General features: G+C 38.4%; 1 long non-coding RNA gene and 1 other non-coding gene across 4 annotated transcripts in view; both read right to left on the bottom strand.

Annotated features, from left to right (window-relative positions):
• Nucleotides 1-21574, bottom strand: part of LOC124241070 (uncharacterized) — an 83984-nt gene that overhangs the window by 18197 nt on the left and 44213 nt on the right. Inside the window, exons 1-3 of one of the 3 annotated variants that reach the window (XR_006889087.1) lie at nucleotides 17131-17205; nucleotides 11135-11231; nucleotides 10145-10270 (exon numbers count right to left, since the gene is read on the bottom strand). The exons of 1 other annotated variant lie outside the window; for it this stretch is intronic. This is a non-coding gene — a long non-coding RNA (uncharacterized LOC124241070). Of the gene's footprint in view, nucleotides 1-10144; nucleotides 10271-11134; nucleotides 11232-17130; nucleotides 17206-21574 lie in introns of those variants that run through there. One more of the 3 variants, XR_006889088.1, reaches the window with a different exon arrangement.
• LOC124241444 (U6 spliceosomal RNA) lies at nucleotides 16772-16878 on the bottom strand. The gene has a single exon (XR_006889221.1). It is a non-coding gene; the product is annotated as a U6 spliceosomal RNA (small nuclear RNA).

Genomic DNA, 21574 nt, shown 5'->3' with positions numbered 1-21574 from the left:
GGATTCAAACCACCTGTTCAGCTTCCCTGTAATTCCTCCGGGGACCAGGATGACCATCAGATCCTTTTAGAAACATTCTCACAGTCTACCACCCTGTTGCCTCCAGGAATCTCAACTCATTGTGTTCTGAGCTTCCCCATTTTGGCTCCAGCCTTGTAGACCCAGATGGAAAGAAGTCCTGTGTTAACTCTCTCCATCTGGCCCCGAAAGAACCACCTAGGCCCCCGTCTGCTTGCTTGACCCCCCTAGATCTGCAGTTTAGGAAGCTCATTCTAGATACTGAATGGCAATGAATTCAAGAGAAACAAGAGCAGTAAGCAGGCAATGGTTGCTGGAGTAGATGGTGGCTACAGCAATGAAGAGAAAAATATAGATTTGAGAGCTATTTATCAAAATTTAAGGGGCTGAGTGAAAGTGGTGATGAAGGAGAGGGAAGAATCAAGGAAAACTTCTGGACTTTTGGTCTATGCAGTTGGGTAGGTGGTGGTTCCCTTTGTTTAACTAGAGGACACACGACACAGAAAGTTCAATTGTAGACCTTGTCAAGTTGAGGCACCCATGAGGCCTCTACGTGGAGATGTCCAGTAGTTTGGACATTGCTGTCTGGAGGTCAGGAGTAAAATCTGAACTGGATAAAATGATTCTGGTATCATCAGCATATAGATAGTAATGCCAGGATCTCCCTGGGAAAATGAATTTACCACAAATAACCAAAACACAAAGGAAGACCCAAATTTTTAAAAATTAGAGAGGAAAAGGAGCCTTTGGAGAAGACTAGGAAATTCCACTGGAGAAGGAGGAGACAAATCAGGAGAGTCAAATTCACAGTAACCTCTAAGGAGAGTGTTGTTAACACTTTAAAATACTGCTGAGAAGAGTCAAATAAGATAATTACTGAAAAGTGTTCATTAGTTTTAGGAATACAGAGGCTACTGGGGACCTTGAAGCTAGCAGTTTCAATGATGCAGTAAAAGTAGAAAGCAAACCACAGAGCCTTGTGGAGGAAGAGGGAAAAGAAGAAGAGGAGAGAGCAAGTATAGAAATTTATTCCGTGGGTTTGCCTGTGAAGGAGAGGAGGGAGAGAGAGATGGCAGACAGGGCCATGCAGTGAAGACAGTGTGCAACGGAGAAGGTGAGATGCAATAAGAATAATCAGAGAGCAATTCCAAGGCAGCTATGCCAGCAAGTATGAACAAATGAAGAAATAACAGTGGGGCCCTGAGGAAATCAGAATAAGGGGACAACTCTTGTGGGCTTGGGTGATGCAAAACAAGTTCCAATATGTCTTGGAAGTAAGGAGAGTTGAGTTCAAATTCTTGCTCTGGCACTTACTAATGTCTCCTCATCTGTAAAATGGAGACAATCCTTACCTTTTTTTTTTGGTGAGGAAGATGGGCCCTGAGCTAACATCTGTGCCAAACTTCCTCTATTTTATGTGGCATGCTGCCACAGCATGGGCTTCATGAGCGGTGCTAAATCCGATCCCAGGATCCGAACCTGCAAGCCCCAGGCTGCCGAAGTGGAGTGCACCATCTTAACCACTACACCATGGGGCCGGCCCCTGTCCTTGCTTTTTTGAGATAATCTGTATAAAAGCGTACTTGCCATCTAGTAAAAACATATTCCATATTAGTTTCTTTTTTTTTTTTTCTCCTTTTCTAGGTTAAAACAAAGGAGCAAGAGGACTTTAATAATAGAGCATAGATATGTAAAATATAGGAACCTTACATAAGAAAGAACTTTTGTATTTAAAATGTGCTAAGCTAATGTTCTGTGATAATGTCAACACCTTATATTTTATACCACTTTAAAATTCGTTCTGTTGTCTCATTTTAGTCTCACAACAACCCTGGGAGGGAAGTAGGACAAGGATTCTAATCATCCCTTGTTAAAGATAAGAAACTAGGGCATGCTGAGGTTAGGGAACAGCCCATCCTCGGTTGTTAGCTGTCGAGGCTGGACTAGAACAGGTCCCTGGAGTTCAGTGCTTTGTTTAGGAGCCTGTAATATGCAGATAAAAGCTCACTGCAGTCTCGGCGGCACATCTACAATAATGTTAAGTGGGAAATTATTGGGTACTTACTCTTGAGTTTTCAGAAATGAATACATTAGTTTAAGTTTCATTCTGCTGAATTTCATGTCATCGGAACAATTAATTCCCTGACATTGAATCTTCCTTGCCTCTGAGACTAACCAAGTGTTTTCCATTAAAGCTAAGAAGACCTGGGAGCAGACAAGTTTAGTCCTGGTACGCCAGCAGCAGGACCTGAACCCCAGTGAGTGGGCAAATAAACAACTCACCCATCCAAGGATGAGACAGCAACCAGGGAGAGGAAGCTTGGTTAAAAGATCCAGAAGAGAGGGTTTCTAGCAAAATGGAACTACAAAAGAAGATAGATAACCCAAACCAAAATACGTCTATTAATTCTACTACTATCTCAGTCTATATCTAGTAGTACACTCCCAACAACAGTAACAACAGAAATAGCAGCACAGGGGAGAATTCCATTTCACCACCTTCCTCCCCTCCCCCCAAAAAAGATATTTGGGAACAAAAATCTATGATTTTCAAACTTGAAAAAATGAGACTCAAATGAGTAACCTGGAAGACCAAGTGGAAAAAAATCACTGGAAAACAATTACAGACCAAAAATTATGAGGAAAAACACGAGACTAGGTAGACAGATCTAAGAGAAATAACATGAGAATGACAAGAATTCCAGAAAAAAAGTTACAGATTGAGGAGAGGCGGTAATTATGCACATAGAAGAAAAATAATGTCCCTGAGTTGATGGAAGAAAATAGATTTGAAGGGCTCTCTGAGTTCCAAGCAGGACATACATTTAGCATATCTAAGTAAAATTACTGAACTTAAGAAAAAAGTGAAAAACTGTTGCAAGAGTTTTTCTGAAAGAAAGAACAAGTTAAAAACAAAACATCAGAAAGACTTGGCTTTTCATCTACACACAACAGAGGACCCCAGAACATGATGGAATACTACCAACTGATCCAGAGAGAAAAGCATCCTAAACCCGAGCATCCTAAAGCCCTCCAAGATACCACTTAGCAGCCACGCAAAAGGAAAGATATCAGCAAAAGCAGGACTTCCGATGACTCCCATTGAGACAAGTACTGGAAATATATCCACAACCAGACAGCAAGTTAGCAAGAAGAGAGATCTCAAGAAAAGGACAGATGAGGAAAGGAAACAGCAGTGAAGAGTTAACCTTGCAACATGCATGTTTAAATTTAAATGCATAATAATTGGGAATGTGCAAAATATATCCTAAATAAAGATCCTTGGAATAAAACAGTTATGCTACAAGTGAAAACCTAAAGGTTTGGAAAGTAAAAAAATATCTCAACCAAACCTAGGATGTGGGGTGGTAGCGAGGAAAAGAGTCAGGCAGAAGTTTGCTGGAAGTCCCATTTATCTGGGGGCCACTGGAATGAGGAAAGTAAAAGTATTCTAAAAATGTCTCTTGATGGGTTGGAGCAAAGGTCTTGAGGTAATTGGGGGAAATAGTTTCTTACTGTCATATAACAATACATAAAGAGGCATTTATGAGTGTTTGGAAAAGGATAAAGACTAGTTGAATGGAAAAATGCAGGAGAACTTCTACATCAGTGTAGGGGGCGGGGCTGAGAAGGGAACTAATAGTAACGTTATCAAGTCAGAAAAAATAAGGAGAAGGAAAAAAGAAACCTCAGAATAAAATTAGTTATCACAGTAAGATGAAAGAGTAAAATATAATGGCACGGCATAAAAATCTGCAGAAAAATATAGAAGATGAATTGAGATGCAAAAATTCTTATTAAAATATTAACAAATCAACTTCAGCATTGTAGCCAAAGAAAATAATTCTCTATGATCAAATAGCTTATTCTGGGATTTCAAGAATTGTTCAGAATCAGGATATCTATTAGCATACCATGCAACATGCATATTTAAATTTAAATGGAGAATAACACGGGATGTGTAAAATGTATCATAAATAAGGATTTGGGGAATAAAACAGTTATGCTACAAGTGAAAGAGTAACTCCCCTGTAATATAATTCTATATTCTCACAAAGGAGAAAAAACAGATGATTTTATCAACAGGTGCTGAAAAGGCTTTGCTAAATTGAGCAGCTATTCTTAATAAAAACTCTAAGTAAAATAGCAATCACAGGAAACTACTTGGCTATGATAAAAACTACTTACAAAGCTAATTGCAAAATATCATTTCAAAATTATGAAATGATAAAGCCGTTTTCATTAAATTCCGATAAAGATACTTGATACCACCATTATTATTCAACACTGTTTTAAGTTTCTAGAAAATCAAAGAAAATTAAATAATCAGTATAAATTGGAACAGAAGAGATTAAAAACTTGGTTTATATTTGCTGATGACACTATTGTATACCTAAGGGACCCAAGAGACCATAGTAAAACATTACTAAAATTTAGTAAGAAATTTAGTAACGTGGCTGAATGCATACTAAATGTACCAAAGGTAATTGCTTTTATCCTCCTTTAGCACTAACTACTAGAAATATTCCATTCACAATGATGATGAAAACTAACAAATAAAATATTGAGAAATAAATTTAACAAGGACATAAGACCTACATGAAGAAAACCATGCAATGTTATTGAATGACACATAGTTCTAAGTGATTTTATTTCCTTGGACAGGATCTCTCTTATCGAATCTCTTCAAATTAATATATACAGGAAATGTTGACTTTTGAAGGGATGAAGAGTTTTAATATAATATTAAAGTCAACATGGATGAATTCATGTCCAAGAATAGTGAAGAAAATTATTTATAAGGGTAATGAAGAGGAGGGTTTGCCTAACTGGAATATAAAATGTATCATAAAGCCACTACAGTTAAGCAGCATAGTATTGACACAGAAATGGACAAATAAATCAGTGGAACAGAAGAAAAAAACCTGAAATATATACCAATATAAAGGAGAATTGCATCTATTATAAAGATAGCAGTTTAATTCTGTGAAAAAAGTGTAGTTTAAATATTTAATAATGTTACAACATTGATTATCCATCTGGAAGGAGTAAACTAAAGCCCCTATCTCACGTAATCCTAAAACAAAATTCTAAATGGATAAAAGACTTAGATGTAAAAATAACATAATAACCATTTTATAAAAGGAAATTCAGGTTATATGTATAAACCAGGGGTTGGAAGACATTTTAAAGCAAATAGAATGCCCAAAGCTCTAAAAGTAAACGTAAACATATTTAACTAAGCGTGAAGGTTAATTTTATGTGTCAGCTTGACTGGGTTAAGGGGTGCTCAGACACCTGATAAAACCTTATTTCTGGGTATGTCTGTGAAGATGTTTCTGGAAGAGATTAGCATTTGAATCAGTAGACTAAGTAAAGATCTGCCCTTGCCAGCATCGGTCGGGCATCATCCAGTTCTTAAGAGCCAGAAGAGAACAAAAAGTCAGAGGAAGGGTGAATTCTCTCTCTCTCTCTCTCCTCTTGAGCTGAGATGTCCGTCTTCCACTGCTCTCAGACACTGGAGGCCCTGGCCATCCGGCTCAGACTGAATTATACCCCAGGCTTTCCTGCAGACAGCAGATCATGGGACATCTCTGCATCCAGAATAGTGTGGGCCAACTTCTATAACAAATCTCCTCTTCTATCTATCTATATATCCGTATATCTACATCTGTATCTATATATCTATCTACATGCCGTTGGTTCTCTTTCTCTGGAGTACCTTATACATATATGACAGATTAATATCTTCATTAAACAAAGAGTTCATAGAAATTCATGAAAACATAATGGGAAAGGGATATGAACAGATAATTCACAGAAAGGCAAATTCAAATCACTAGTATGCATGTGAAAAGAGGTTTAATCTCCAAAGAAGTCAGAGAAATACAAATAAAGTAACAATAAATTAACATTTATTTAAAATGGTGATGATATCTACTGTTGTTAGGGATGCTATAAAAAAAGTTACCTTCAAACAAATTGGTAAAAATAGAAATTGTTATAGCATTTGGGGAAAACAATTGGTATGTCTATTAAAATTTTATATACACGTCTTAGACCCAGCAACAACATTCCTAGGAAACAAACATTTCCTGTGTTTATAAGAACATGCTGTTTATGCAACATTGTTTTAGTGGCAAAAGACGGAAACAAAGAAAGACCCATTCATTTGAGAATAGTTGAATAAATTGCAGTGTGTCTATAACATGGAATAGTATGCAATTATTAAAAGAATGAATTAGATCTTTACTACTTGACTTGGAGAGATTTCCAATATGTGTAGTTGTATGAGAAAAAGCATGATGAAAGTCTATATAATAGGATATCATTTTCTTAAAATGAAAGTGACTCTTCTAACACCATGGTTACTATACACTTGGTGTGTATCTGTGTATTTCTTACAGTTCTTACAGTTCTGGGCCTTTGCACAGAAATGTACAAATGTACACAGTTCCCTGCTCCCTGCGGAGCCAATAATTTCATTTTTTTCTTAAATTAAATGAGTTGTTTTCAGTTACAACTAAAAGTATCCTCATTAATATAACTATTATGAATAAATTTCTGTTCCACATGCAAGATGGTTTAGCAGGGTGGGGGATGGGAATGACAAAATTTACTTGCCCTGTCTTTCCCCTCCTCTTTCCCAGGCTGTAATAACTCATTCGTATAACACCTTCCGTGACAGTTCCTCTGCGGGATGTTCCCTGCGGGAATACTCTTCCTTCCAATTCTCTCCTTTTTTGAAGTCCTAATCCCTCTTCCCATGCCCACCTTCAGGCCACTTTCTCAGGAAGGCTTCCCTAGTCCCCTAGCTGAGGTTAGGTTCCCTTCTTATTTGCTTCCTTACGTCTTCTCCCTCTATCACAGCTCTCATGTCATAATCATTTTCATTGTTTTTCTTTCCCACTATTGACCCAAACATGCCTAATTTTATCCTCTTTCTTAAATTTGAAATTGGAAAACTGAGAGACTCTGGAGCCAAAAGAACATACAAAATCAGGGCCAAATCATTGCTGTAGTAGGACAAACCCCACGACAGGCATAACTCAAGAGAACAGAGGGGCCCATGCATAGCACAGAGAAGCAGATAAATGGAGCAAGCACTCAAGGATGACAGATTATCTAGTTGGATGTAAGAAGGAATAGGAGAGAGGAGAAGAGCAGCCTCTTCATCTATCCGTCCAGTCAAATATTTGCTGACCTACCAGGATCCCTACATTACTATAGGTGCTGGGGATTCAGTAGCAAATGAGACAATAAAAGTTCATGGCTTCATAGGGCTTAAAGTCCTAGAAGAAAGACTAATAGTAACTAATTATGATGAAGTGTCACAAATATTATGCTATGGAAAGTTCCGGATGCTACGGGAACATAAAACTGGGGAACCCAACCTGATCTAGCCTTAGGACAGACTTTCCAGTTCCAGTCCCTTTGTGGCCCAGTTGTATCTCATTTCCTGTCCTTTGATACCAGTGAGATTCCTCTTTATCTCTTCAAGAATAAGGTCTGTTTTCACTTGAACCAGTGTACTAGTTGGTTCTGATACATTTTGTTTGCCCAGTGTCCTTTTGGATGCTGTCGTTTTAGGAACTGCCTCTTTTCTTCCTGGTGGGGGGGTTCCACACAACCCACCCTGGGTGACTCAGAATCCTTTTGTGGGGACTGATAAAATTGAGAGTCTCAGTCCTTCTGAGATCTCAAGCACAAGGGCTTATAAAGTTAGAGCTGTTGAGACGATTCTTGCCACCACATGGGGAGAGCTTGCCTAGCATGAAGACATCACAGAGGATAGCAGAGCCAAGAGATTCTGAAAAAGATGAAGACTCCTGATGACATTTTTAAAGCATCTCTAAGGCTTTCTAGGTACATGAGCCAATAATTTCATTTTTTTATTAAATTAAATGAGTTGCTTTCAGTTACAACTAAAAGTATCCTCATTAATATAACTATTATGAATAAATTTCTGTTCCACATGCAAGATGGTTTAGCAGGGTGGGGGATGGGAATGACAAAATTTACTTGCCCTGTCTTTCCCCTCTTCTTTCCCAGGCTGTAATAACTCATTCGTATAACACCTTCCGTGACAGTTCCTCACACAATTTCCTATGGCCCTCCTGCCATTTCTGTGAAGTAGGTATTATTATGCCCATTTTGCAGTGGTGTACTGAGGTTGATTATCTACAAAGTGACTGATTTGGTACTTGGAATGTCGTTCTGGCACCGATCCACATCTCTGATTCCTACTCCCCCTGAATCCAGTCCCCCTGTGCCAGAGCCACTATCAGCCCCCAGCTCCAGCCCTAGTCCCTTGGAGCGCCAACTGGAAAATGCCCGCTGGAAAACTATGAATCTATTTAATTATCTTTTTGGGGGAATTAAAATCATAACAAATTTTATTACCCAGCTAGAGTTTAATTTTCATATGCAATTTTTTGTAAGTTAATAGTATAATCAGATTTTTCAAGAACTTTGAATCATGCCAAGTTTTTTTTTTAATGCAGTGTATAAGTGCATATTTTTTTGAAACTTGGCAAAAATATTTGGAAATAGTTACCGCAATAATCACACATAGGTATTCATCAGATGATAGATAGACAGATCATTTTTATCCAGATTCATTCTTCTCTTAAATATACGGGAGTCCTAAGCTAAAAACAAAACATAGAAAACAGCAACTATTTCATTTTTAATGAAAACTTCCCTGTACTGCTATGAGATTGGTCCCTAAAGCAGTAGGATTTGGGGGACAGAAATAATTTTTTGCTCCATTACCCTAAAGCTTTCCAAAGAAGTATTAAATTTGGATTGGAGCGTTTAAAATACTATTTACTTTAAAATTTCACTGATGATTAAATTTATGTTAAAAGAAATCACTGCTCTTTATTTTCTTGACAGCCAAATAAAACTAAACTCTCTCTTTCAAACTCCATCATATTTTTAGTTCCTTAGCATTCCGTTTGGATACTATCTTGTTATTTTTACGTCAGTCTTTGAAGAATGATACCAACAGTTATACAATTGCCAACCCTTCACTAAGTCACCCGCTAAAATAAGCCAGAGGCCATCACCGCTCAATACACTTTTACTTTGATGAGCTGTTAATTAAGCTTTATTTTCAAATATAAATATTGCCATTTGTGACAAACAATATAGGCTCAGATCGTTTATTAAATCTTCATATCTATGTTTGTGAACCACAATTTTTCATTAAAATCTTACCCTGTTTAGTATATGAAGCAAAAGCAAAATATCTAAAAATTAGTTTTCAAGCCCATGCTGAAAGCTTTTTTTGGTTATTATAAGAAAAATCTATTCAAGAATTTTTCTGAACTTATTTCCATCTCATACACAAAGATTAAGCATGAACTCATATACCGACACAGCAGACTCAATTCTGTATGCAGTCTGAGTAACTGTCTATGCAATATGATTTTGAAGATTTCCCATCTCTCAAAATTGTAATCACTTAATACTGTCTAAGAGCAGGGACCTTTGTATCTCCTTGAAATGTCATTGTCAACCGCTAACACCTGGCCATAGATGAACAAATTCGAGTTCCTTTTAGAGTGAAAGTCTAAAGGAATGGAACAGAGAATCAACGTGTTTTGGTAGAAGAGTGGAAGAGAGCCAGGAAGAAAGTTCCAGATGACTACCTGGATCTTTGAGTCAGAAAGCATCAGAAATGCCCTGGGTCACTACACTCCTGGGCATAGGAACGGGTCTAAATAAAAGGAAGGTAGTGTTAAAGGACCTAAACAGACATAAAGGACCTAAACAGACACCCACGAGAAATGTCACCGACCTCACATTTTAGACAGCACTAATTCTATTTAGTAACATTTTCAAAATGTAGTATCAGGATCATGACATTGAAAACAGGAACTAAGGGGAAAAAAAAATTATTATCTTAATTAAGCTCACAGAGATAGTTGACTGACTTTGGCAATGAAATTTAATTTATTCTTTTTTTCCATTCTCTCATATGCACACTCTGCTACACCTTACTGAACAAGCTGAAAATTCAATAAATAAATGCATTCATTAATGATTTAGTATAACCCAAAAGGAAAGGAAAGCTGCCAGAGCCACTCCACAGGTCTACCACTTTGCCAAAAACGATTACCGTGGTGCAGGACTGCTGGTGTGAACCCGACAGCGGGGGGGCCCAGGATGCGGCGGCGGCTGCTGCTCTTACAGCGATGCTGAAGTAGTTGCCTCTCTGGCCTTAGAGTTTGCACACCCACAGTGACTAAGAAAAGCAAAATTTAAATATATTCATATTCAGGGTTCTTCCTTCTTCCCCTTAATTATGCACCAAGAGATGTTCTAGTAAAATTCAAGATATCAGCTTAGAATATGTTAATGCTCACAAATTAAATTACTCACAGAAGGTGATCAATTTTTAATGTTTACACTCAAGATGTTCTATTTAATTAACACTCAGCTACATTTGTACTCTCTGTTCACTGCAGAAAATGTCTGAACTTGCAGAGAACTGCAATAAGTTGTAAGACATCAAACTGCAGTAATTTTCAAAGTTGCACCCTTCAGCTAAAGAAAAAGAGCTTAGTTTCAGAGGGTTGACATCATAAAGAGACCTAACTTACTCTTAGGAAGTAGTGGGAAGCTACTGTGTGTGTGCGCAGATATTTGGGGAAAGTTCTTATATTCCTCATCTGGAGGTGGAAGTTAACCCTCCGTAAATGCCTATGAAGTATTCTGAGACATACATGTGAAAACTAAAAGTGATTTCCAAATTTAATGAGCAAAAGCTCATTAATTTAGAATCCTCTGATTTATAATTAACGTTAATTGACCACTTGTTAGCTGTATAGGACTATAAAAAACAGATTGTTTATTAGCTATGTGACCTTGAGAAATTCACCTATTCCTTATCAGTAAAAATGGAAATAATACCCATTCGGTTTCCTACATGATGGTTTCTTACAACGATTAAACAACATATGTGAAGTGATTATCAATGCCTTGCATATATTAGATACAAAATAAATATTAGTTTCTTTCATGTGTATACTACCATACTTCTTTGCATTGCACTTCTTAAAACCTCCTCTCTAAAAATGGGAATAAGAGTATGTCAGAAAATATATACATATCTCACTGTGGAGAATGCTCCTTCTGGTACTGTCTGGGGTCCTGATCCAAGATAGGGACAATTCAGGGAAGCAGACCTGGGACTTTGAAGTATTCTACAAAGGAAAAAGCATTATGCGTCATTTAAAGAAAAACTAGTCTCAGTAGAAAACAGATATTCATGGACCATGATGAGCAGAATGGCTTTCATGGTGGCACTGCCAATTCTATAGAAAATAAGAGCAGAAGACTATAAAGAGAATATAAAAGAATAATGTTTAAAAATATAATGGATTCTTCTCATCCTAATAGTCTTACAGTCTCTCTGTCTGAACTGCATTTTCATAAGGACCTATAACAGAATCTCGAACAGAGAGATTTCCAAGCTTTCCTAGTTTGATGGGAGAGGAAATTTCAGGCTTAGAGAAGATAGTAATGAAGGAAAAGTATTGGCATCAAAAAGGAGGGGTGGGGCCAAGACAGATTTTGTAGACTGATGAAAGTGTGATTTTTGGCAAAATGGATGGAAATTTTCATCTCTGCATATGCTCGAACTAGCTGTTGGGCTGGTAAAATATTAAATTATAAATGTATGATTTTTGCTGGTGGTACACTAATCTGCCTAGGAAGTTCTCAAGATATATCTCTGGGATAAACAACCTAAATTGTGAGTTTCTCCATCTATAAATAACATGCTTATGTGTAATTCCAATAATTCACATAAGTCCCACTTTCAGATGTCCATGGAAAATTTTGGCATATGACTTACTAAAACTATTATAGAAATCCATAAAAAGTCAAGGTGCACCCAACAGGACAACGAGAGTATGTATCCTTGTGACACTTAAAACCAGAGCTCTGAGAGAGCTTCCTGATCCACAGCTTCTGGTCTATCCATTATAATTTGCCACATGTTGAACTAGAAAAAAGTGATTTTTCTTGCATTTTACCCAATTTCCCAAATACTAAGTATTGCAATGTGAACAAAACTTCTAACAGGAGGATAGAGTATAGCTATGGGTTTTATTTTCTGAAGTAGATGATTCAAGAGTGTTAAGCAAGTAAGACACTAAAAAAATAGATTTAAGTGACTTTTTTGTTAGCCTGACAAATGGTTTTAAATCTGGAGATTTGCAGGAAGCAATGATACTTTACCTCAAGAAACTTGGACCAGCAAGAATTCTATTGGCTTGGGTCTTTAAGAGGGTTCATCTAGTCTGAATTAACACCCAACATTCCTTTAAATTTTTTATTTTTCATTTTGTTATGCTACTTCAGATTTACTTTCTATTATATTTGAGTCACTATAAGTCAAACTGGATAGTTACACCATCTAACTTCTAGGAGAGCAAATAGCTGAAGTGTAAAATAAAAACCCTGATCAATGCTCCCTAACCTTGCTGCACATTAGGTTCTGCCGAGTAGTTTTCAAAAACATGCAATATCCACATCCCACATAGGTCATGTCCCAATGTTAGTAATTTTAACAACTCTACCCTGTTTATTTTAATGGAAGACAAGATTAAAAACCACTGATTCTGATAAAGCCTCTTTTTAGATAGGAAAGAGACCTTCGAAGGGATCTCTAAGTCCATCACAGTTGCCTGAACATGGAGAGTGGTCAATAAGTATTGGATCCTTAACCATTTCAATCCATCAGGGGTCAGCAGACTTTTTCTGCCATAGGTCAGTTAGTAAATATCTCAGGCTTTGCAGGCCATAAGGTCTCTGTCACAAGTACTCAGCTCTGCTGGTCTCCATCACATTGGCTTGATCCTGTAATTGTAGTGCAAAGCAGCCAGAGACAACGTGAAACATATGGGCCTGGCTGGGTTCCAACAAAACTTTATTTACAGAAACAGGTGACAGGTTGCACTGACCATACTTTGCCAACCCCTGAGGTATATCGCCTCTCAATTCAATTTTATAGTTTAAAAATCTTATTCATTGCCAAAACATTGCCATGGATTACAAAACTGAGTAGCTATTATACATGATTATTAAAGAAGTTACATAAATAAAATGACCAAATAATAACCTCTGCACTTTTGATGAGATTACCATGTCAAATGATGTCGATAATTATTGAACTTCATTAAACTTTCTCTAGGCTAGCTAATGTAACTCTATAAACTATGCTTACTGGGTACGAAATGATTAAACAGAAATTCGCTGGTGCTACTACAACCAGAAGAGAGGAGGTGTTTAATTGTTTTCACAGAAATGGTAGGAAATACTTGGATATATGGGCCCTTTCCTCTCCAAGGAAAGACATTGCCAGTCAGTTTTAACTGAGCTTGGATGTGGCCTCACAATAATTCTTAATATTGCTCCAGGCAGTCACCACAAATCAGAGTTAGCAGACAATATGAAATCTATGTGATGTTCTTAGCACAATAGATGTATTTCTAGCTCAGACAACAAGCAGGAAACTATTCTTCTCTCCCAGAGTATAGAAGCCCTTCCCAAGACCACACTGAAGAGTGTGCAGATCTTGCAGTGGGAACATAGAACCACACATTCATGTTAGAGATGCAGAGAACTACAGCACGCCACAGATTATCCAAAGCAGGTAGTCAACATCTCACGTCGCGTATTTGGAAAAAAGCAAAGATTCCCATAGAAATCAATTGATAAAAATACGGTAATTAAAGACTGTCACTGGAGCTTATAAAAAAGGAAACAGTAAAATTTGTTCTATGACTTATATAAAATAAAGCCTGAAGCAGAGATTTGGAGGCAGCTGGAATGGGACTAGAGAAATGTGGGGCACACAAAAGGTGATCCAGATTGGACCTGAACTTTTTCCTTAGCCACATTCTCACGACTGGTAGTTGGCACTGGCTATCACCTCGGCAGCCTTGGTTCTTCTCCACATGGCCTCTCACCCTCCAGTATACCAGACCAGTTTCCTTACATGGAGGTCTTAGGAAACATCCCAAGAGAGCAAAGACCAACGCTGCAAGGCCTTTGAGGCCTGAGGTCTAGAACTTACACAACATCACGTCACCCACATTCTATAGGTCAAAGCAAGATTCAAAGGGTAGGAAGAGACCCTACATCCTGGTGGGAGGCTCTACAAAATACTGGGAGCATGCTTTTCAATCTGCCACTCATGCTGGAGCTGTAGTTTTATTTTGCACATTCTTTTGTTTTTTCATAAAATCCTGAGTTAAGCCCTTCCACTTATTACATGTAGATAGCAGGACCAGACGGCCTCTCCTGCACCATCTTGAGATTCTCATGCCCAGAGTGGCCAAAATGGATGAGTGGGTCTAATACAGTTCTCTCACAATGAAGCTGATTTCTGTCTAAGAATGCTACATCTTACGTATTCATCTGCCTTTCATATTTGACTTTGTAGAATCCTAAGATTAAAAAGAAGAAGGAACCTTAAAGATCATTTCATTCCATGCTAAGTAGGATTGCCAATTAAGAAAAAAATAATAACTTTTATTTCATTTAAATAATAGATCAAGGCCCATGGGTGAAAATGATATTTTTCTACAATTATGCTACTTCTTTTTTTTAATTTAATTTTATTTTTTTATTAATGTTATGATAGATTACAACCTTGTGAGATTTCAGTTGTACATTTTTGCTAGTCATGTTGTGGGTACACCACTTCCCCCTTTGTGCCCTCCCCCCACCCCCCCTTTTCCCTGGTAACCACCGATCAGATCTCCTTGTCAATATGTTAACTTCCACCTATGAGTGGAGTCATATAGAGTTCGTCTTTCTCTGACTGGCTTATTTCGCTTAACATAATACCCTCGAGGTCCATCCATGTTGCTGCGAATGGGCCAATTTTGTCTTTTTTTATGGCTGAGTAGTATTCCATTGTGTATATATACCATATCTTCTTTATCCAATCATCAGTTTCTGGGCATGTAGGTTGGTTCCACGTCTTGGCTATTGTAAATAATGCTGCGATGAACATAGGGGTGCAAGGGACTCTTGGGATTTCTGATTTCAAGTTCTTAGGTTAGATACCCAGTAATGGGTTGGCTGGGTCATAGGGTATTTCTATTTTTAACTTTTTGAGAAATCTCCATACTGTTTTCCATAGTGGCTGTACCAGTTTGCATTCCCACCAACAGTGTATGAGGGTTCCTTTTTCTCCACAACCTCTCCAACATTTGTCGCTCTTGGTTTTGGATGTTTTTGCCAATCTAACGGGTGTAAGGTGATATCTTAGTGTAGTTTTGATTTGCATTTCCCTGATGATTAGCGATGATGAACGTCTTTTCACATGTCTATTGGCCATATTTATATCTTCTTTTGAGAAATGTCTGTTCATGTCCTCTGCCCATTTTTTGATCAGGTTGTTTGTTTTTTTTGTTGTTAAGCCGTGTGAGTTCTTTGTATATTACGGAGATTAACCCTTTGTTGGATAAGTGGCTTGTAAATATTTTTTCCCAAATAGTGAGCTGTGTTTTTGTTTCAATCCTGTTTTCCCTTGCCTTGAAGAAGCTCTTTAGTCTGATGAAGTCCCATTTGTTTATTCTTTCCATTGTTTCCCTCAACTGAGGAGTTATAGTGTCTGAAAAGATTCTTTTGAAACTGATGTCAAAGAGTGTACTGCCTATATTCTCTTCTAGAAGACTTATTGTTTCCAGCCTAATCTTTAGGTCTTTGATCCATTTTGAGTTTATTTTGGTGTGTGGTGAAAAAGAATGGTCAATTTTCAATCTTTTGCATGTGGCTGTCCAGTTTTCCCAGCACCATTTGTTGACGAGACTTTCTTTTCTCCATTGTAGGCCCTCTGCTCCTTTGTCGAAGATTAGCTGTCCATAGATGTGTGGTTTTATCTCTGGGCTTTCAATTCTGTTCCATTGATCTGTGGACCTGTTTTTGTACCAGTACCATGCTGTTTTGATCACTGTAGCTTTGTAGTATGTTTTGAAATCGGGGATTGTGATTCCTCCAGCTTTGTTTGTCTTGCTCAGGATTGCTTTAGCAATTCGCGGTCTTTTGTTGCCCCATGTGAATTTTAGGATTCTTTGTTCAATTTCTGTGAAAAATGTTCTTGGGATTCTGATTGGGATAGTATTGAATCTGTAGATTGCTTTGGGTAGTATGGACATTTTAACTATGTTTATTCTTCCAATCCATGTGCATGGAATGTCTTTCCATCTCTTTATGTCATCATCAATTTCTTTCAAGAAAGTCTTGTAGTTTTCATTGTATAGATCCTTCACTTCCTTGGTTAAGTTTATCCCAAGGTATTTTATTCTTTTCATTGCGATTGTGAATGGGATTGAGTTCTTGAGTTCTTTTTCTGTTAGTCCATTGTTAGTGTATAGAAATGCTACTGATTTATGTATGTTGATTTTATACCCTGCTACTTTGCTGTAGTTGTTGATTATTTCTAATAGTTTTTCTATGGATTCTTTGGGGTTTTCTATATATAAGATCATGTCGTCTGCAAACAGCGAGAGTTTTACTTCTTCGTTACCTATTTGGATTCCTTTTATTTCTTTTTCCTGCCGAATTGCTCTGGCCTACACCTCCAGTACTATGTTGAATAGGCGTGGTGAAAGTGGGCACCCTTGTCTTGTTCCTGTTCTCAGAGGGATGGCTTTCAGTTTTTGTCCATTGAGTATGATGTTGGCTATGGGTTTGTCATATATGGCCTTTATTATGTTGAGGTACAAAAAATATGGAATGCTTCACGAATTTGCGTGTCATCCTTGCGCAGGGGCCATGCTAATCTTCTCTGTATCGTTCCAATTTTAGTATATGTGCTGCCGAAGCAAGCACTATGCTACTTTTTTTTTGAATAGTGCGATGCAGTACTTTTTAGTCACTGGAGGTTTACTATCTGGCAACCATGAAGGAGAATCAAAGCAAGGCAAGCAACATGACCAATTCCCTGATTTGTGAGATGAGAAACAGACAGTGAATCTAAGGGTCTTGCTCAAGGTTATAGAACTAACTAATGGCTGAACTGATGTCCTAAGACAAAACGTCCCACGGCCAACACAGTGTTTTTCCATTGTTCCATTAGGACACTTAGATTCAGGAAAATATACGAGTCTTTATCTATAGGCCCTGCTGCTCTGGCAAGATCAGGGATCAGCAAACTTTTTCTGTAAAGGACAAGATAATAATTATTTTAGACTTTTCAGGCCATACAGCCTGTTGTCACAACTACCCAGCTCTGCTGTTGTAGTACTGAGGCAGAAAGAGACAACATATTAAAAGATGAACGTGCCCAGAGCCAGCCTGGTGGAGTAGTGGTTGAGTCTACACACTCAGCTCTGGTGGCTCCAGGTCTGCAGGTTCAGATCTCAGGTGCAGACCTACAACACCACTCACCAAGCCATCAAGCCATCTGAGGTGGCATTCCACATACAAAATGTGGGAAGATTGGTACAGATGTTAGCTCAGGGCCAATCTTCCTCATCAAAAAAAAAAAAAAAAAAACAAGAAGAAGAAGAACATGCCTGAATTCCAATAAAACTTTATTTATAGAAACAGAGAGTAGGTCAGGTTTGGCCCATAGGCCATAGTTTGCCAACCCTTGTGCTTATTTAAAGTTTAAACTATTAAGACACCCATTCTTCACCCATTCCTGTACCTATTACCCTTGCCATGTCTTCATTTTGGGTACAACTTGTAAAACTTTTACTTTGAGCATGAACATGGATTATGGGTTGAATTGTGTCCCGTCCCCCCTACAAAAAAAATCGTGTGTTGAAGTTCTAACCCAAGTACCTCAGAATGTGACTTTATTTGGAAATAGTGTCTTTACAGAAGTAATGGAGTTAAAATGAGGTCATTAGGGTAGGCCCTAATCCAATATGGTTGGTATCTTCATAAAAAAGGGAGATTTGCAGACAGACTTGCATATACGCAGAACACTATGTGAGTATCAAGATAGCAGTCCAGGGGCCAGCCCAGTGGCGCAGCGGTTAAGTTCACACCTTCCACTTCTGCGGCCAGGAGTTCCCCAGTTTGGATCCCACGTGCGGATATGGCACTACTTGGGATGCCATGCTGTGGTAGGCGCCCCACATATGAAGTAGAGGAAGATGGGCATGGATGTTAGCTCAGAGCCAGTCTTCCTCAGCAAAAAGAGGAGGATTGGCAGCAGTTAGCTCAGGGCTAAACTTCCTCAAAAAAAAAAAAGAGATGGCCATCCACAAGCCAAGAAGAGAGGCCTAGAACAGACCCTTCCTTCACAGCCTTCAGAAGGAATCAACCCTGCCAACACCTTTATGTTGATTTTGGAATTCTAGACTCCAGAACTGTGGTACTTTGTTAAGCAGCCCTAGCAAACAAATGCACATCCAACTTGCTTTGCCCAATCAGTGATGCATGGCTGGAAGCAGCTGTGTGCTACTCCCTAGCTCAGGCCTTAAGAAACTTCACACTTCTACTCGCCCTCTTATACCTCTCTCATTGACACAAGAAGAATATGCCCTAAAGCTGGTCCTGCTGGTCTCAGGAGCGTGAAAGACACTTGAGGCAGAACTCCTCTAGCCAAGCCCACCCTGCAGCTGACCTGCAGAAATAAGCAACAATAAGTTATTCTAGTAAGCCACTGAGTCTGGGACAGATAGTTATATAGCAATAGCTAATAGCTAATTGATTCAACGGTTAAATTTAACGTTAGATAAATTCCTAAAAATAGGGCTTTTAACATCCAATACGGGGCTATGACCTTTTTTTCCTGCATGTGCTTTGTGTATTCTACTGAAAATTTAAATCAACTACTAAAAACATTGTTTACCACCTCCACCCCCACACCTGTTCCTTTTTTCCCCAAGGGAAAATAGCAATGAATGAGCACTTCAATGAGTTGAGAATCTGCTCACCTGTTTTCTTTTAACTCAGTCCTGCAAAATTGCTATGTAACCCACTCCTTACTTGCAGTTGCAAAAATTTGCACTGCTTTCAGCAGCCTAACTTAATCAGCCAAACTATTCCTTTTTTTCTAAGCTTTATTGATGTATAACTGATAAATAAGAATTGCATGTATTTAAGATGTACAACATGATGATTTGATAAAGTCTATTTTTTGAGAGATGTATCTATAGAGAGAAATTTTGTTGTTGTTAACTAACCACTGCAATCCATTGAAAACATGGAATTATAAAATGCTTTTTGAACAGCTAAATAGTAGATTCTTAACATCTTCGGTACTCTCAGTCTTGAGAAAGTCGTCTAAGCTTTTGGTCTCAGTTTTTGATTGGTTGATGATATTACACTAATCAGTGTATTAGTTTTCTAGGGCTGCCACATCATAGTATCACAAATTGAGTGGCTTAAAACAACAAAAATTTATTGTCTCGTAGTACAGAAGGTTAGAAGTCCAAAATCAAGGTGTCAGCGGGGCCATGCTCCCTCAGAAACTTCTGAGGAGATCCCTCATTGCCTCTTCTAGCTTCTGGTGCTGGCTGGCGTTCCTTGGTTTGCAGCTGATTCAATCTCTGCTGGTCCTCGCAGGGCTGTCTTCTCCCTGTGTGTCTCTCCCCTCTTTTTATAAGGACACCAGTCATATTGGATTAAGGGCCCACGACATAGTGCCCACTGCAGTATGACCTCATCTTGACTTTAATTACAGCTGCAACCACACTATTTCAAAGTAAGCTCACATTCTGGGGTACTGGGCATTTGGACTTCCATATGATGTTTTGGAGAGGCGCAATGAAACCCGTAACAATTGGCTTTCCGTTTTGTTTTGCTTTCTTAAACCCAAGTAACCTTTTCTTTAGATGAGATTTTACCCAGCAGAGTAAATCAGGAAAATAGTTTAAAACAGAGCTGCTCTGTTTGAAGGACTAGTAGGCAGTCCAGAGACCCGCCCAATCGCCCACCAATTCCCCTTTCCAAACTCACATCTCCAGTGGGGCCTCAGAAACCTTGAATCATAATCTTCAAAACCATTGGTCTATGTACTCTGCCTTTGAATGATTTTTCTTTGAAACATAAAATATTCTGAAAGATTATATTTCTCTCAATTATTGTGTTGAGTGAAACTTTCCTGTTGGAAAATCAAATTTTATGCCCCTTAAAATAGGTATATGTTAAGTGATTAAATTTCTCTAAGAAACTACATTATCTTAAGTTGCTAATTTTATTTCATCTAGTTTCTACATATACCTGTTAGGTTTATTTTAACTGAGCAGTGAAGAGTTAACTTAGCAGGCTTGGGATGTTCAAACCCTGCACCTTCCAAAGAAATGACTGGCCCTTGACTAAGTCCTGGGAGATAATCCCTAAACCCTTGAAATATCCTGCATGATAAGAGTGTCTTTGTACCTGTGGCCTTAGGACTTGCCAGATAGTTGATGCTAACAATGTGATTTATGGTGGGGGCCTTGGGCCATCCTGAACCAGAATGACCTCTGGAGAGGCTGGAGACTGAATAACTAAGGTCAATCTCGTGAGTGCTCCGTGCCTATGTGACCAAGCCCAAGTCAAAACCCTGGACACCAAGGCTTGAATGAGCTTCCCTGGTTGGCAATACTCTGTGTATGTTATCACACATCATTGCTGGGAGAATTAAGCACTGTTCATATGACTCCACTGAGAAAGGACAACTGGAAGTTTATTCCTAGTCTCTCCTGGATTCTACTCTATGAACCTTTTGTCTTTGCTGATATTAATCTGTATCCCTGGCCTGTAATAAACCATAGCTATGAGTTTCATGAGCCCTTCTAGCAAATCACTGAACCTGAGGGTGGTCTTGGCTACCACCAAAAACATAACTATTTGTGTAAATATACCTGAATGGGAAATTAAGATTGTGATTAATATCTTCTCCATCAAGTATATGTGTAATCATTGTACCCTGCTCTGCTGTCTTTACATTCATTTAGGTGTAATATGTATGTAAAACTTACCCAAACTCATGTGTAAGAGGGTGAGCCATTGAAATTGGTGAGAGTCTGAGTTAGGTGCCCCCATTTTAGTAAAAGGATATCAACATTACTGTTGGCTCATCCAATCTTGACAGAGCGTGGATCTGTTCTTAACCAGACACACAGAAAACTTGCCCTCCAGGCTCTCACAAGACCAAGGTTCACAATTCCAGCTGAACCATTTGCTAGCTATGAGACCCTGAGTAAATTCCATAAACTCTCTGAAGCTTAGTTTCTTGCTTATAAACAGGAAAACATTACTATTGCACAGAATTATCATGAAGTTTAACAAAGTTAATGTACGTATGACTGAGTGAAAATTAATAACAGAGGATGGCTCTTAGCCACTAATCTCCTTGCTAAACAGGATCTTGTTTTTCTACCTCATCCTCTTGTCCTTCCTTGCCTTCCAAGGAGAATTCTGCCTTTGCCAGGTTCATTATTTGGAATTTGATGGTGTGGAATGAGAAAAGAAGAAAGGACAGACAGAGAAGAGGTACATAGACTAAGGCTGGAGAACAAGTTTTTCAGGAAGACTTAGGACAGATAAGTTGGGCAGCATCTGCGGTAGGGCAGAAAGCAGATGG

The sequence above is a fragment of the Equus quagga genome, chromosome 6 (genome assembly GCF_021613505.1).
Source record: "Equus quagga isolate Etosha38 chromosome 6, UCLA_HA_Equagga_1.0, whole genome shotgun sequence".
In the NCBI taxonomy this organism is placed as follows: Eukaryota; Metazoa; Chordata; class Mammalia; order Perissodactyla; family Equidae; genus Equus; species Equus quagga.
The sequence above is the reverse complement of the archived record's forward strand: the minus strand, read 5'-3'. Positions and strand labels throughout refer to the sequence as shown.